A 17861-nucleotide genomic window follows, 5' to 3' on the forward strand; every position below is an offset into this window, starting at 1 on the left:
AATTATTGATGCCTGAGTTCTACCTCCAGGAATTCTGATGCAATCAGCATGGGGTGCAGCCTAGATGTTGGGAGTTTCCAAAGCTTTCCAGGTGAGGCAATGTGCAGCCTGGGCTGGGCTCCCAACTTCTATATACTCCACTGTCTCCGTGTGGGGAAAAGTGTCACTAAACGTAAGATAGGGAGAACATCTGTTTACTGAGCTAATTTAGCCCAAGTGAGAACTCAGAGCCAATGGCGTGTGGTTAGGAGAAAGGTAGATTCTCCCTAGAATGCCCAGATAGATGTTGGGGTGCTTATGGATGTGGGACAGGGATTTAGGCTAATTACATTGGATCTTCAAGTGATAGTCTGAGCCCAGTTGACATCTGACTTGTCGAAACCACTTGCCTGCCCCAGATGGTCATGCATTTACTCTATAACCGCTACTCTAAAGCCTTGGACAAGGCTTCCTTTTCCAAAGTATCAAGCCTCCTGAGCTTGAAATATTTATATAAATCACGTAAAAGCTTCTGATGAAAAGAGGGAGGCACACTCCATAAGTAAGGCCTTGCATGCCACTGTCCTGAGTTAGGAGTCAGCAAAAAACAAGCCTCTTTCTCTCGCTTTATCTCACTGTATCTTCTGTGCCAAGTACAAGGCTTCTTGCAATGAGAATAAGAGGGTCTTGGTTCAGAGTGAGATCGCACCTCTCTTTAAGGACACCAGGACGGGCAGTGTTGAGGGCAATCTGCCCTGTCCTGGGCAGGCCTTCTCAGTGGTCAGTAACTCAGGCCTCTCCGAAGGCTTCTTCAACTCCACTCTGGCTCTAACCCTTCAGGAACCCAAGCAGGAATGCTGAAGTAGGCACTCCTTTTGCCAGAGGCCCACAGAAATAGCATCCTCACCAGGGGGGACATTCATGGCGCCTCACTAGCAGCTGCAGGTAACAGGGACAAGCAACTAGAAGCAGTGAGTCTTGAAGGACAGCCCAGGAGAGGTAAAGATGGCTTTGTGATGTGACAGTGCTGGCAGAGCTACAGCAGAGCTGGCCCACCTCAGGGCCAGAAGCTACCATTTCTTTTCCTTTTCTTTTTTCTTTTCTTTCTTTTTTTTTTTTTGTCTCATTCTGTTGCCCTGGCTAGAGTGCCATGGCGTCAGCCTAGCTCACAGCAACCTCAGACTCCTAGGCTCAGGCCATCCTCCTGCCTCAGCCTCCCGAGTAGCTAGGACTACAGGCATGCGCCACCATGCCCAGCTAATTTTTTTTCTATATATTTTTAGTTGGCCAATTAATTTCTTTCTATTTTTAGTAGAGATGCGGTCTCGCTCTTGCTCAGGCTGGTCTCGAACTCCTGACCTTGAGTGATCCACTCACCTCGGCCTCCTAGAGTGCTAGGATTACAGGCATGAGCCACTGTGCCTGGCCCAGAAGCTACCATTTCTTGAACACTGTGCCAGGCACTAAGCACTTTACCTTGTGATAGGACATTGTTAGGTGCTTGCTATAGTTTGTATGTGTCCCCTCCAAAATTCAACTTAATGGCCAATGTGATAGTATTAAGAGGTAGGGCCTTTATGAGGTCCTTTTAGGCCATGAGGGCTTCTCCCTCATGAATGGGACTAAGGTCCTTATGAGAGAGGATTCAGGAAGGCTTGCTAACTTGCCCTTCTCCCTTCTACCATGTGAGGCTGCAACAAGAAGGCCCTCACCAGACCAGATGCTGGCACCTTGACCTTGGACTTCCAGCCTCCAGATCTATGAGGAAATAAATTGCTGTCCTTTATAAATTATCCAGTCTGTGGTATTCTGCTATAGCACACACAAATGGACTAAAACAGTGCCCAAAGATATTTCCCCCGTTTTCTGTTTTTTTTTTCTTTTATTAAGTTATAGTTCAGATACAGTAAAAGTCATCTTTTTTTTAGGTACATAGTTCAATGAGTTTTATTGCACAATCACTACCAAAACAAGACATGAAACACTTCCATCACCCCCAAAAGTTTCTGCATATCCCTTTGCAGTCAACTCCCTAACTCCTGCTCTGAGCCCCAGTAGCCACTGATGTATTTTCTATCACTATAATTTCTCTTTTCTCTTGGAGCCCCAGCTAAAGGCCCAAAGCTTAAAGCAAAGGGCACTTAGTACCCCACCTTCTAAGTTCAGAGGACCAGCAACTATTAGGCCTGGCCACCAGCCCCCTGATCTTCCAATGGAAAAACCAGCTTTGTGCCCCAGCCACCCAGTTGAAATAAGAGGTCTGGTTTGGGGCTGTGCAGTGTTTTCCTTCTTCTAACCTAAGAGAGGGGAATCTTGTATTTTTTTTTTTTTTTTGAGACAGAGTTTCGCTTTGTTGCCCAGGCTAGAGTGAGTGCCATGGTGTCAGCCTAGCTCACAGCAACCTCAAACTCCTGGGCTCAAGCAATCCTCCTGCCTCAGCCTCCCAAGTAGCTGGGATTATAGGCATGCGCCACCATGCTCAGCTCATTTTTTCAATATATATTAGTTGGCCAATTAATTTATTTCTATTTATAGTAGAGACGGGGTCTCACACTTGCTTAGGCTGGTTTCGAACTCCTGACCTCGAGTAATCCTCCTGCCTCAGTCTCCCAGAGTGCTAGGATTACAGGCGTGAGCCACCACGCCCGGCTGAGAGGGGAATCTTGAAGAAAACCATTCATAAAAATAAGGGTTGTTGGAAGTGACCCACCTTCTTACTAAGATAGGTACTCATATTTATTCTTTCTCTGAAAGTTGCAAAGCCACCACACTGGCACTGTGCCTGATGCTGCTGGGGCATAGAGGCAGAGACTTTGGGAGAGAGAGAGGCCTAGGGGACTGTCAGGTGGAGAGGAGGCCAGGGACAGGCCCCTTGATTTGCTGAGTTTGAGGAAAAAGTAAGATATATATGGCATATGCCTGCAAGCCCAAGAATTGTCCCAGAAAGATAGGTAAGTATGGAGCCTATAATCTTGCCCAAAAGTACCACAGTATGGGGCAAAGAGTTTCACACATTAGAAGAATGTGGTGCTAGGCCTCTATCAGGAGCATAGTACAGTTGAAGATATTTACTGGGAAACATGAAAGAAAGAAAACCATTTGATGTAATACCCCCAATGAAGTGAGATACCTCAATAAACTTGTTATACATTCATTGCCTCCATTAATCCTAAAAACATCCTATTAGAAGGTAGGTAGTCTTATATTCTTATTTTATAGATGAGGGAATTGAAGACCAGAAAAGGTTTGTGTCCAAGGTCATACAGGTAAATAAATGCCAGAACCACAATTTGAACCCAGGTCTGCTTGGTTGTGCAAGCTATGTTCCTTCCTCTACACCTGCCTTCCTTCTTTGCATGTGGCAGGGAGAGGTGGGAGAAGGCATCATCATGCAGTATTCATAGGAGTGAGATTCCGGTGGGGACTCAAGGGTATCCAGTATAAGTGTTAGGCCCCTGTATTTTTCCCACTTGGTGACCTTCCTCTTCCTTTGGCTACCAGGGACTTGGTTTCTCAGAATAACCCTGAGGAGTTTCTAGCTTGTTTCCTGCTCTAAGATTCTGTCAAAACGCTTCTTGTCACTTCAAGTTGGAACTCTTCAGCCCACTCTGACCATACTCCCAAATCTAAAGCTGACTCCTTGTCCAGGTTATTCTTGTGTTGCATCTGTCTGCCAGACTGCACAGCTGGGTCCGTCCCCCTGTCCCCACTCCTCGTGGGAAGACTCCAGCTCCACTTATCAGCTCCTCACAGTCTGTTTGGTCCCACTGCAGTAAACCGGGCATTGCCCTGAGATCTGACATAAATGCTTTCTATCAAACGTCACCTCAGTATGAGGGCATAAGTTGGTAGATGTAAAAAATCATGTGCCACTCAGTTTATGTACAGAATAAAATCTCTTCTTTCTCCATAGAAAACAATAATCCTATACAGATGTTTACTGTAGTCCTACCAAAGAAAGAAATATCTACTCTAAACTTCTTACTAAGTATCTGCATGGGTTATGATTTACTAAAGTAGTTACAGGAATTTTGTTAATGTCAGTGCTAAAATTCCTTACTTAAGAGCATTTATATAATGAATAGCAGCAAACACTCAGCATTCATTTGTGAAGATTTTAAAACCAGGAGCAACACCATCCTTTAATCCAGTCCAATTTCACAGATGCTATGAAAGCAGTGCTAAGATTGTCTCATCAGGGATTCCCCAGGCCTTAGGATTTTCTGTGTAGAAAGGTGGATGCTAGGAAATGCAATAAAAGCTCATTAGGTTTATAAGAATTTGAAAAAAAAATGGCATAGCCACTATCTATAATCTCTTTTTCTTGAATGAAAATATTGGCTAATCTGAATCCTCTTAATGCAAGACATCTGTTTTCTCCAGCTTCTTGCATTTTAAATTAACAAGGTAGCTTTATTAAATCAAGATACTTTCTAGCTTGTTGAGTCACCTTAGAACATGGCACCATTCCAAAAAAGTGTAAAAATGGAAGAAATGCAAATGAGGTCAAAACTCAAGTTTGTACAGTCCAGGGACTGTATTGATGAGAACCAATGGATTGGTGTGGAAAGGGATAATTGTCCTTTGGTGTCAGCCCCCAAAAGATAGGGCTGTTCCCAAATATCTGTAGATTCCTTTAGCATCCATGAATTCATATTATATGTTGAACTTTAACAATTGGGTAACAAAATTGACCAGAATTGTGTTTGCTTCTACTCTCTTGAGTATTAACTTGCTTTGACCTACTGCCTAAAATTGAAGTCTGGCTTCTGAATACTCATTGCTGATGACTTTTCTGACTTTGACATCCTATTGTCCTATATCCACCTTCATATTTCTATCCTCCACTGCCTATGAGTGCTGGCTTTGGTGAATGATCAGCTTGGTTTAACCCTCTTCCCAGTATAACTGGAGGTGACTGGACATTGGTGTCTTTGGGGGAAGCATTGGGGGAATATTACATATATATATATATGTATATATATATATTCATATATATAATACTTTTGGTAGCATTGGCAGAGTTCTTCCTCAGGGGTGCCCGTCCTTCCCTTCAATTATAGGGGTCTGGGTTTGTGAACTGACTTAGATCTGGAAACTGCATGAAGGATCATGATTTTCTATTGCAGAGGCTAACCTCAGCCTTTTTGCTCCCCAGCTTTAAATTTCTAGGGAGTATACAAGTCAACTATCACCCTAGTTGGCTGCCCATCTCTCTTGTCCCTAACAACACCAAGTCTATCAGCCATTGTTACAGATTTCTGCAGATCAAAGCATTCTGGTTGCTACTCTACCTTTGCAGCCTCTATTAGTCTGCTCTGGCTACCATAGCAAAATACCACAGACCTGGGGGCTTAAACAACAGAACTTTATTTTCTCACAGTCCTGGAGGCTAAAAGCCCAAGATCAAGGTTAGCGGCAGTGTTGATTTCTTCTGAGGCCTCCCTCCTTGGTTTGCAGATGGCTATTTTCTCCCTGTGTCTTCACATGGCCTTCCCCCTGTCTCTATCTGTGTACTAATCTCCTTTTCTTTTCTTTTCTTTTCTTTTCTTTTCTTTTCTTTTCTTTTCTTTTCTTTTCTTTTCTTTTCTTTTCTTTTCTTTTCTTTTCTTTTCTTTTCTTTTCTTTTCTTTTTTTTTTTTTTGACAGTGTATTACTGTGTTGCCCAGGCTAGAGTGCTGTGGTATCAGCTTAGCTCAAAGCAACCTCAAACTCATGGGCTCAAGCAATCTTCCTGCCTCGGCTTCCCAAGGAGCTAGGACTACAGGCACGCACCACCATGCTCGGCTAATTTTTTCTATGTATTTCTAGTTGGCCAATTAATTTCTTTTTTTTTTTGTTTGTTTTTTTTTGTTTTTTTTTGTTTTTTTTTTTTTTGAGACAGAGTCTCGCTTTGTTGCCCAGGCTAGAGTGAGTGCCATGGCGTCAGCCTAGCTCACAGCAACCTCAAACTCCTGGGCTCGAGTGATCCTTCTGCCTCAGCCTCCCGGGTAGCTGGGACTACAGGCATGCGCCACCATGCCCGGCTAATTTTTTATATATATATCAGTTGGCCAATTAATTTCTTTCTATTTATAGTAGAGACGGGGTCTCGCTCTTGCTCAGGCTGGTTTTGAACTCCTGACCTTGAGCAATCCGCCCGCCTCGGCCTCCCAAGAGCTAGGATTACAGGCGTGAGCCACAGCGCCCGGCCCAATTAATTTCTTTCTATTTTTAGTAGAGTCGGGGTCTCGCTCTTGCTCAGGCTGGTTTTGAACTCCTGATCTTAAGCAATCCTCCTGCCTTGGCCTCCCAGAGTGCTAGGATTACAGCCATGAGCCACTGTGCCTGGCCTAATCTCCTTTTTTTATAAGGACACTAGTCATAATGGATTAGGGGCCACCCTAATTCAACATGACCTCATCTTAACTTGATTGCCTCTTTAAAGATCCTATCTTACAATAGAGTCATATTCTGAGGTTCTGGAGGTTAGGACTTCATCATATGAATTTTGGGAGGTTCAGCTTATAACATGGCCCAATATAGTAATTACTTCAATCTTGCCTAGGTTAGTTAAACATCACTGCTTGGCTTCTGTGTGATACTAGGGGGCCCAGTTCCACTGGAGCATCTACTGTTGATCCTGGCCTGCAGGATGAAAAAAGCTGGTGTGCCTGCTCACCAAGGCATCCCTGGTGAAGGAATGTCTTCTGAGCCTCCAGGATAACATGGTCAGGCAGTTTATCTGGCCTCACATTATCATTCCATTGTGACATTTCCACATCCCTGACATTTTGAACTTTCTGAATCCTTTCACAATATCAGTTCTGGTATGCACTCATCATTTACCATAGGCCATTGTTTGTCTTCCCCACCCCCTCATTCCCTAGCTTCTAGGAGCCATCCTAGCAGCATGTTGCTTCTGGCTGTCTGGGTCCTTGCCAGGCCATTAAACCCTGAGTCTAACCGTATATTTCTCTCCTTGGTCAAACCTCACTAGCCAGCAACCTATGGTAGGGACAGCCCCAGTCTCAGCCTCAGTGGTAGGCCCACTGAGGACTCTTCCCTGTTACACTCAGTGAATTATAGAAATCATCTGGGAAACTACTATTTAGGGAAAATTCTAAGGACTTTCAGGGATTTTCAAGAGGAAACCTTGGGCCCTGAAGAGCCTGGGGTGGGGTGGGATGGTCCTTGACATCGTGATGAGGTAGGACATGTCCACAAGAAAGCTTTGGCTGCCAGGGTTGATTCCGCAGCTGCTGGCCCAGGACTGAGCTCCTCTTCCCTGTATTCTGCTCTTTTTGGCCCTCTTGGCAGTTGCACCACCTTCTCCCACTCATCCTGGGTCCTCTTCACACCCAGCCACTCACTGGTCCCCGTTAGGCAGTCATTAAATCCATTCTGCCCGCTGACTCTCAACTCAGTGAGTCCCCTCTTCTCCAACCCTGAGGTTCTGCCCCAATTCCAATCGCCTGCCCTCTTTAGCCCACTGATTGCAGAGGCCGGTCACAGATCCCAGCTGATCCTGGAACCTGTTTTCCTCTCCCAGCCGTGGCTATTTCTGTGTCTTAAGGCTGCTGAGAGCATATCGTCATCATATGGTTAAAGGTAGCAATTAGAGTCCTACAAGAATGCTCCTCTAAGACATAACCACTTGTCCTACTGGAGGACGTGTAAATCTTCTTGAAAGTTCTGCCTTGGGCTAAAACCTGCAGTGTTATCTGCTTGCTCTACAATCTGAGTGTATGACAACATTCTTCCCTCAGACTAAAGGCAAACACTTAATGAATGCTCCACTAGGGGGCAAAGCTGCTTTATTAAATTCTAATCGCCTCTTATTAATACAAAAGTGGAACATACGAAAAATATAGATAAACAAATAGAAGAAGATAAAAATCTCCTGATATCCCATACCTCAGATAACCATTCAGAACATTTATGCATTTTGTTTACATTATTTTTCTACCTAAATGTAAATTAAAAAATTTTAAATGTGATATTTCTCTACATATTATCATATTTCTATTTTGTAAAAAAATGTGAAGATCTTTCCAAGGTAGTAAATATTATTTTTTGGGGGGAGGGGTCTCTGTCACCCAGGCTGGAGTGTAGTGGTGCAGTCATAGCTCACTGAAGTTTTGAATGCCTGGGCTCAAGTGATCCTCCTGCCTCAGCCTCCTGAGTACCTGGCTGGGACTACAGACACATGCCACCAAACCTGATTAATTTTTTTTCCCTTCCTTCCTTCCTTCCTTCCTTCCTTCCTTCCTTCCTTCCTTCCTTCCTTCCTTCCTTCCTTCCTTCCTTCCTTCCTTCCTTCCTTCCTTCCTTCCTTCCCTCTTTCCTTTCTTTCTGATGGCGTCTCACTCTCTGTTGCCTAGGCTGGTCTTGAACTCCTGGGCTCAAGTGGTGCTCATGTGTCAGCCTCCTGAGTCACTGGGATTACAGGTGTGAGCCACCACACCCAGCTTCCAAAGTATTAAAATTCTTCCGCAGAATTATTTTCTAATGTTTATTATAAAAATATGGACAATATACTTCATTTCAGTTATTTTTTTTTTTTCCTTTTTCACACTGTTGATGAACTCCTTAGCTTGGCTCAGCAATGACTGAAAGAGCAATTTCTGGCTCTACAGCAATGTAATCCTTTTAGGTTTTGGACATGTATTGCCAAGTTGTTTTCCAGAAAGAGGTGGACAACTACACTTTCCTCAGCATTGTGAGAGAAGGCTGTGGTGGCCTTCTCATTTGTGACATTATTTATATCTTTTGAAATCTTTATGAATTTGACAGGGAACATATTGTATCACGATATTTATTTATTTATTTATTTGTTTATTTATTATAGGTCTAGAACACCAGTGCACAGTTGTTTTAAATAGTACCTCTTCAACAATCAAATGTTAAAGGAATAGTTATTGAGCATGGATTATTTGTCATGTGCTGTGCTAAGCACTGTGAATCCAGAAGGGAGTCAGGCAGATATTGTCCCCACTCTCCTCCATGTCACGTTCTAGGGAGGTGAGGGCATGCCAAAAACCAAGTAAACTGCTGAACAAGTAGTTAGGGATTGGGGGAAGTGTCAGAGAGGAAAGAAACAGGGTAGCATATGATAGATAGTACGAGGCATGCTCATTGGCTACTGATAAGTTCAACAGTTTTCTCCATTATGCTTATTAGCTACTGTTTCTTCTTTTGTCAACTGGGGTGGGGTAAGGTAAAGGGAAGCTGACAAGAAGGTTGCTGGAATGATGATTTCCTACATCTTGTAAAGGGCACACTCAACTCCTACACTGTTCTTTCTGGGTTGGCAACTCCGAAATGCTGAGGTGGACTTGCATTAGTAGGAGGTCTATTCCCTATCTCACCACATGAAAGCAGATGCCAGTGCAGTTGGCCCAGTATGCGCACATTCTCTCTCTCTCTCTCTCTCTCTCTCTCTCATACACACACACACACACACACACACACACACACACACATACACGCACACATACACCAAGGTTAAGTCACTGCTTGTGATGGGAAAGGTCAGACAGAAATGATGTCACCCAAGTCCTTGAACAAAAGCCTTGGACACTCCTTCCATCCTCATACAGATCCATAGTTGGGAGGCTATAAACCTCAAAATATGTGATTTTAAATGCAAGGTGTAACCTCATTGTGGGAAATTTGTAATGAGCAGAGAATGTCTCCAGCCTCCAAAATACCTCCCTCACGACTCCTGTCACTGCTTTTCTTTGAATTCTTGAGTAGTCAGGAGATAACATAGCCCTGAAGGGTTAACTACACCTTCTGGACAGTGCCTCCAATGTTAATTATGTTTAGGACTGCATTTGTCATCATAGACTGGCATTGCGTCTAGAAGTATTTGTTGAGGAGGACATGCTTTTTCACACCTATAAATTAAAAGAAAAACTTGCTGCAAAACAACTTCATAACAACAGCAATGAAAGTAATTGTATGAGGAGAGAAACATGGCCCCAGTCTCATCCCATTAATGCATCCAGTGCATTCATTTGCCCTCACCTCTTTCATCGGGGACATGCCTTCTTCATGCCATCTGAATGACACCATAACATGTAGAAATCTGTGTACCTGTAACCATTGGTAGCAGACCGTGAAGCATGAGGGGGGTGTGACACTGACGCCAGCCACAAGACAGAGCAGATGGGGTCTCATGGGCCAAAATGGACAGGGCTGCCTCTGGTAGGATGTGAGTTCCATGGCGCAGTTCAGGGAGAGCAGGGCCTGGGGAAACCACCATGTGTATTCTTTCCTCCCTCTCAGCCCTGTCTACTCAGGATGCCTTTATACAACAGAGTGGTGGTGAGCGTGGACAGGCAAGATAGCTTTTCCAGGGAGCAAGAATCCAGAAAATGGCAACAGGCAACCTGGCAGATGTGTTGGAGAGGGCACAGACCCACCCCCACGCCCTGCTGCCCCGAGGGGGGCTTGTGGACCGCGTGTATGAACATGGGCTTCAGGAGCTTTTCTTTGCCCTCCTGGAAAACTCTGAGTCACTGCCCAGCTGCCAGCAATGCAGGACCCTAGAGTGCCAGGGTCCGGAGCCACTGGGCATGTGTGTCAGAGTCACATACAAGTCAGTGTTTGCCAGGCAGGGTAGCCTTGGGAAAAAACAAAAACAAAAAAAGAAAAAAAAATCCTGTCTGGCCTCACCTTGAACTCTGGTTGATGTATGGCTCAGGGGCCTCTATGATTTTCAGGCTCCCAGAAAATTTAGACTCCCAGCCTTCTTGACCTGGGTTTAAAGAGAACAAGAGTGAAAGCCTCAGAGCCTTCTTGAATAGGCTCAGATCTCCCGCAATGTCCCCTCCATCACATGCTACAGGTCAGAGCAAGTCAAAGGACAGCTCAGATTCATGGGAGTGAAGAAACAGATTCTATCTCTTGAAGGAATGAGAGGCAAGGTCACAGTGCAAAGGGCCACGTATCCCAGGATGGGAGGAATTGCTGTGGCCTTCATTGCAGTCAATCAACCAATCTACTTGGAATCAACATTTTACCACTTCAAGTGCCAGAGAATTGTTAGGGAGTTTTAGGCCATTTAAAGACTCATCGCTCCTTCTTTATCCATCTTAAAAGGACATCCAGATGTTCCCCTCTGGAAATTGTTGCTTGTCATGGTTAATAACTGGTTATTATGATTAAATGGTATGTTTGAAAACCAGGCCATGGGTTGGGAATTGAGCAATACCATTAGTCATACATAAATATGTTCATTAGTGTTTTTACTTTCAAACAACAGAATCCACTCTTATCGAGTTTAAATTAGCAGAAATTTATTACAGAATATTAGACATGTTACAGAATCTGTGGAAAAGCTAATGGAACAAACTGTAGGCTGGGCTTTTGGGACCAGCTCTGGTGGAGTAGCCAGAGAGAACTCAGAACTATGCTTCATCTGCTACCACCACAGGAAGCTGCTGCTACTGGCTTCGATCCTGGAATCAGACTCTGCTGCCACACACCAAGAAAGTGGATGCCCCCTGCCCTGCCTCTGTCCACATTTAGCTTAATTCTAAACCGAAGCCTGGCACGGTCACATCTGATTGGCAGAACCTAAGTCATATATCTACACCTTAGTGGCAAGAGAAGCTGGGAAAGGCAGGATTTTTTTCTGAGATGGGGAATATAGTATTATGATTTCTAACATTCAGGTTACAGAACAGTTCCATCACCCCCCAAAAGACTTCCTTTTGTAATCCCTTTATAGTCACACCCCCTCCCCACCGCTACACTCTGGCAACCACTGACCTTGTCTTCATCACTCTAGTTTTGTCTTTTCAAGATCGCCATATAAATGGAATCATATAGCATGCAACCTTTCCAGACTGGCTTCTTTAACTCAGCGGAATGCCTCTGAGGCTCATTCAAGTTGTTAAGTATATCAATAGTTCATTCCTTTTTATTAATATTGCTGAGTCGTAGTCCACTGTATGGATATACCAGTGTTTGTTTATCCATTCACTTGTTGGACAATATTTGGGTTGCCTCTAGTTTTTAACAATTATGAATAGAGGTGGTATATGTATTTGTGCACAGGTTTTTGTGTGAACATAAGTTTTCAATTCATTGGGTAAATACCTAGGAGTGGGATTGCTGAATCTTGTGGTAAGTGTATGTTTAACTCTGTAAGAAACTGCCAAACTGTTTTCCAGAGTGGCTGTACCATTTTCCATTCCCACCAGCAATATATGAGAGTTCTGGTTCTTCCACATCCTTGCCAGCACTTGGTATTATTTTAAATTTTAGCCACGATGATAGTAGTGGTATCTAATCATGGTTTGACTTTGCATTTTCCTAATGGAAAGGTGTTAAACATCTTTTTGTGTGCTTAATTTCCACCAGTATATTCTCTTTAGTGAAGCATCTGTTTGAGATTTTTGCTCACTTTTAAATTGGGTTGTTTTGTACTGTTGTGTTTTGAGAGTTTTTTCTATATTCTGGATATAAGTGCTTTGCTAGAAAGGTGATTCACAATATTTTTTCCTGGTCTTTCTCTTCTGGGAGATTCACCATGAAGATTCACCATGGGTCATGTGTATTCCTACATATTCTTGTTGAGTAAGGCCCCAACTACTCTTTTTACTCTGGCCATTCCTCAGGGTTGTGTCTGCTGTGAACCGTATTGAAGAGTGAGTTGTCCCACTGCAGACCAAGAGCAGGCTCGTGTCTGCTTGTCATAAAAGCAGTGAATTCCCCAAGCTCAGTGTTCTTCTCCTATATCAGAGTCAATTGCATATGCAGGCACCCATGATGGGCCCTTTGCATCACTCCCACAGGACTTGAGGTGTATGGGGACTTCCACAAGATCATACACACTCTGGCGACTACTTTTACAGTGAATAATACAGTCCCTTGTCTCTGATTCTGTAGTCTCATGTCTTCTGCCAGCATCCATGAAACAATAATAGGCTAACTTGTTAGTTTGTAAGTAGAATAAAATCTTAGGTCCTGCACAGTGCTTGACAGTTTTGGCAATGAGGACAGGATGCTGACAAGGATGTGGATTTCTGGAAGATAAAGGATTAATGCCCACACAAACCAGGTTAGGAGATATGAGAAGATTTCCTGTGATCCAGTAGTGACTGCTCTTGCCCAAAGGTAAGCAAGTGAGAAGGAGTAAGGATCCTATAGTGTTATGATATATATATTGGTTTTCATCCATGGTTCCTGGCTCATAATTCCCATAGTCCTTGTTATAATGTTAGGGTGCTTTAGGCCTCAGGAGATGGGCTCTCTCTTTCTGACCTTCTCTTGATATCCTTTTACCTGCCCAAGGCAGAACTCTAATCTGATTGTGGATCATAAGACCCTCATTCCAGAGAGGGTCCTGTCCCACACTCTGGAGGAAGGAATGCTGCACAGACATGCCAGGAAGAATCTGAACAGACAGGTCTTGCTCAGTTTAAATCATGTGCTTTTTGTACAATCACATTTCTTACACAGTTGTCAATCATGCCTACTTAAAGAAGCCTCCATGAAACCCAAGAGATAGCAATCAGAGAGCTTCCAGACAGCTGGACACATGGAGGTTCCTGGAGGGCGGTGCACCCAGGGAGGGCATGGAAGCTTGGTGCCCCTTTCTCCATAACTCACCCTATACATCTCTGCCTCTGTATCCTTTGTAAAATCCTTTATAATAAATTGGTAAATGCGTTTCCCTGAGTTCTGTGAGCTACTCCAGCAAATTAACTGAACCCAAAGAGAAAACCCCAACTTGAAGCTAGTCAGTCAGAAGTTCTGGAGGCTTGGACTTGTGACTGTCATCTGAAGGAGGGGACAGTTTTGGGGACTGAGCCCTCACCCTGTGGGATCTGATGGTATCTCCAGGTAAATAGTGTTGGAATTGAATTAGAAAACACCCAGCTGGTGTCTGCTGCTTGGTGGTGTTTTGATCACAGGAGTCTTCTGTGTTGACGATTGTTGTGTCTTAGAGTTTAGGGGAAAGTATGGTTTGAATTTTCCCTGAAGCAATATTTCTCTTGGGAAAAACTCTTAAACCATGTTTTTCCCTTTGCTCTCATATTTGCTTAGTTTACTGGTTTATTGCAAAGGATACCTTAAAGGATACAAACAAACAGCCAGATGAAGAGATACACAGGGCATGGTCTGGAAGGGTCCCAAGCACAGAAGATTCTGTCCCCATGGAGTTGGGGTGAGCCACCCTCCTGGCACGTGGATGAGTTCTCATTCACCTTCCTATCTGCTTCCATGCGTTCAACTCTCTGGAAGCTCCCTGAACCCTATTCTTTGGGCCTTCTACAGGGACTTTATTGGTTGAAGCATGGACAACAGTGTTGAAATGTGATTGGACAAAAAGGATATGATCCAAACTCAACAAGGCCTGTTCAGATTGTTTTTGCTCTTGTAGCAGCATTCCTTCCTCCAGGGTATGGGACAGGAATCCCTCTGGAATGAGGGTCTTATGACCCACAATCAGATTAGAGTCCTGCCTTGAGCAGGTGAAAGGAGGACAGGAGGTCAGAGGGAGAGATTCTGTTTCCCAAGGCCTGTTTCTGAGGCCTAACAAGGATTATGGAGTTGTGAGCCAGAAACCATGGACAAACACACACACACACACACACACACACACACACACACACACACACACACACATATATATACACACACACATATATTATATATATAAAATCATAATATCACAGATCTCCACTGTCCTACCTGTTAATGAATGTTAACAGCTAAGTGACAAGAAGAGATTGAAACAAGCCACCTGATTGGTGCCTTAGTCTTTGATCCTTTTCCATTGGGTGGGCAGAGGAAGGGATATTATGACTATGGGAGGGCAAGCCCTGGAGCCCTAGCTGAAAGAGAATATGACTGTGGTTGCTGAGTCAAGAGGTCAGCAAAGCTGAAATAAAGTGTCAGAAATGAGGGTGTAGAGCTTTAGGTAGATGGAAAACATTAGAAGTTCATTTGGTGAGCCCGAGTGGGCAGCAGCTCCAAACTGTAAGTAAATGAAAAGCCTTGCTTGCTGATGCAGAGCTGCTCTCTTCCTCCGCACCCCCTGTTGCCTCTCTCCTTCTCTATCCTGACTTCAGGTGCTTTGGAAGAACAAAAGATTATGCAGAGGAACTTGGGGGAGAGGGAGGGACTCAAATGTTTATGACTGTTGGAAACAGGTGTCTGAGTCACCATCTTACCCAGTCCTATGGCAGGAGAGGGCACTGGGTGTAGAGGTGGCCATTGGCATTGAGGTCCCCAGGGTAGAGTTGTGGCATGTGAGGAGGCAGAAAGGAAGAGTTCCTGAGGAGGTGGCACCATGATGGCGCCAGCCATTCTGCACAGGCTGGCCTCCTTCAGTCTTCCCGCTCCCTTTGTTGCCCCTCCCATTCCTGGAACTCCTGGCCAGGAGATAACACAAACTCCTTGGCAGCTGTATCCTAACTTCTGACGTACATGTGTTAATCTCCTTGGTCTGTGTTCCAGTAGGGAACAGAAAAGGCCTGGATTCAACTGATAGGGTGTGAGCAAAACACTCAGTGAAGAAAAACAGTTCAAGTTACCTTATGGGTAAGGTCCTCTATGCCAATTCAATCTACTGTTGTAAAAACAGAAGGAAACTGATATGTTAAATGTTTAGGAAGGCTTGGAGTAGATTCTTCCATGCAGGGCACTGACACAAGTATAGAAGTGCTACTGGGACAAACTCCCCTGCCATTTGCTGCTATGCAGGGGGCAGGATGTGGGAGTCAGCATTGAGTGTGAGTGCCTTTCTCCTCTGACGTTTAAAGCTTTCACTGCATAGATGATATCCTGGTGGTTGGCAAGTCAGAATCCTCCTGACTGCAATGTTATCACACTTCTACTTACGACACTCATTATATTTTTACTGACTTGGGGCTGTTGCCAAAGGTCTAGCCTTTTGGTCTGCCACTTGAAAGACTGGTGGATTAAAGATACCTCTTTGGGGGATTGTAACTGTAGAAACAAATTGTGGATGATGATGGGACTGTCTGGGTCACTCACAGAGATGCATAGAGGAAGGGTCTACTCTCTGATGAGAACAACTCAGTTCAAGTACCTGACCAAGCCTGCACTGCCAAGATTGCTGTCAGACATGGCAACACATCTGCCATCAGGGACTGGGAACAAAGTAAAGGACTTAATGTTTCTGATCCAGAAGTTACTACAACATGTATGTGTGTGTGTGTGTGTGTGTGTATGTATGCATGTGCATGTATGCCAGACTTCTGGCAAAAGTTGGCCTGTTTGTCTTGTAACAAAGGAGGCCACATTGCATGGAGCATTGATCCTACTGGCTCCTACTACACCAGATTGACGACTATAGTGAATGTCTCCCTCAGTGCTACCAATGGTCTTATCACTTTTAATACTTTTTTAGGTTACATGTTGCTGTTCCATGTGATTAGCTGACTCTGGCCACACCATTGTGGTTCCTGAGTCCCAGCTGTGTCATGTTTTCAGTGTTCTAACTCATTTGCACCTTTTTCCTCAAATGTCACCCAGTGTAATGGGCCAATAGCCAAAGTATTTGATGAACATTCCACACTCTACTATCCACTGGTATCTGGTATTGTTGAGTGTTGGAATGATTTCTGACTCTATTTCTACTTGGTCCACACACCTTAATAGGGCAGTTTGGTCACTGAATGTGGCTGTCTCCAGAAAGGGACCCCTTGACTGCCTTCTGTACAATGATCAGAATAAAAGGTCTGGAGGCAAGTAGGGGGTGATTGGAGAAAAGGTGAAATTAAAGGTGCTGGGATGGGACACACAGATTATGTGGCAGTGGAGGGAAAGTGCCAAACCTGGCACTTTGGGAGTAAAACACCTTAGATCTTGGGAGGTACAGGGATCAGGGGTAGGAAATTAATGCTCTCTTTGTCCCCTAGATCCAGCACCAACGACCACTTGAGTCAAGCAGCATCTACACTGGCAATCTGACCTGCTGCTGAGTCTGTAATACCCTTCCACGTGCCATGAAAACAGAAAAACTCATGTGGATATGACTGGTCTGGAATTATTTTGTTATTCCTGATACCACTAATGGCAGCTCTGGAAAGTGAACTTGTACAGACACATAATACAGTGCAATATTGTTTCAATCTAATACAAAATTATGTTTCTCTTGACACCTGAGTGGGCTTGGGCTATGTCATGTGTAAAGACTGAGGCTGCAAATACTTAGTGACACTGCTAATATGGCTTAATCAAACCAATGTAATGGTGACAATAAATCTTGAACTGTGCCTCTTTGGGTTATATGTTTATATGTGGGGTACAGTGGGCCACAGAATGTCTCTCCATTGGGGATGGGGATTGCTTTTTGGCCCATCTAGTACCCCTTATAATTACTGGCAATGACCTAAAATCATCAGGATAAACCCGTGTATGTGGGTTGTAATGGATAATAGACTGCCCTTAGACTACATCCTTAATGTCTGAAAGAAGACCAATGGTCCCAGTTGGATAAGACCAGGACTCTGGGGGGCATGGATGGGGTCACTACAGCAAGGTGCTGTCATGCTACAGTGTGGAGTTCTGTTGAAAATAATTTATGAGATGAATTAAACAGATTTGGTCCCAGACTCTGTCGGTCAGATTAATGAGAATGGCATATTCTTGTATAAATTCAAAATTGGCCAAGAATGTGTTGGGCTGATGAGTGACTTGTTGGGAGAGGCAATCCACTCTTCTTGCACATTTTTGCAGGTTACGCCAAGACTGGAAGATGGACTGTTCTGTACCTGGCCATATCTCTGGATTGTATTTGCATCAGTGAAAACAGCCTTGAGGGATGAAATGATGTTGTCCCCTAAACAGGGAGGGCTTGTTTACACTTCCTATAAAAGCAATAAATTCTCTAAGCTCACTGTTCTTCTCCTATA

Source organism: Microcebus murinus, chromosome X (genome assembly GCF_040939455.1).
Source record: "Microcebus murinus isolate Inina chromosome X, M.murinus_Inina_mat1.0, whole genome shotgun sequence".
NCBI classification, from domain to species: Eukaryota; Metazoa; Chordata; class Mammalia; order Primates; family Cheirogaleidae; genus Microcebus; species Microcebus murinus.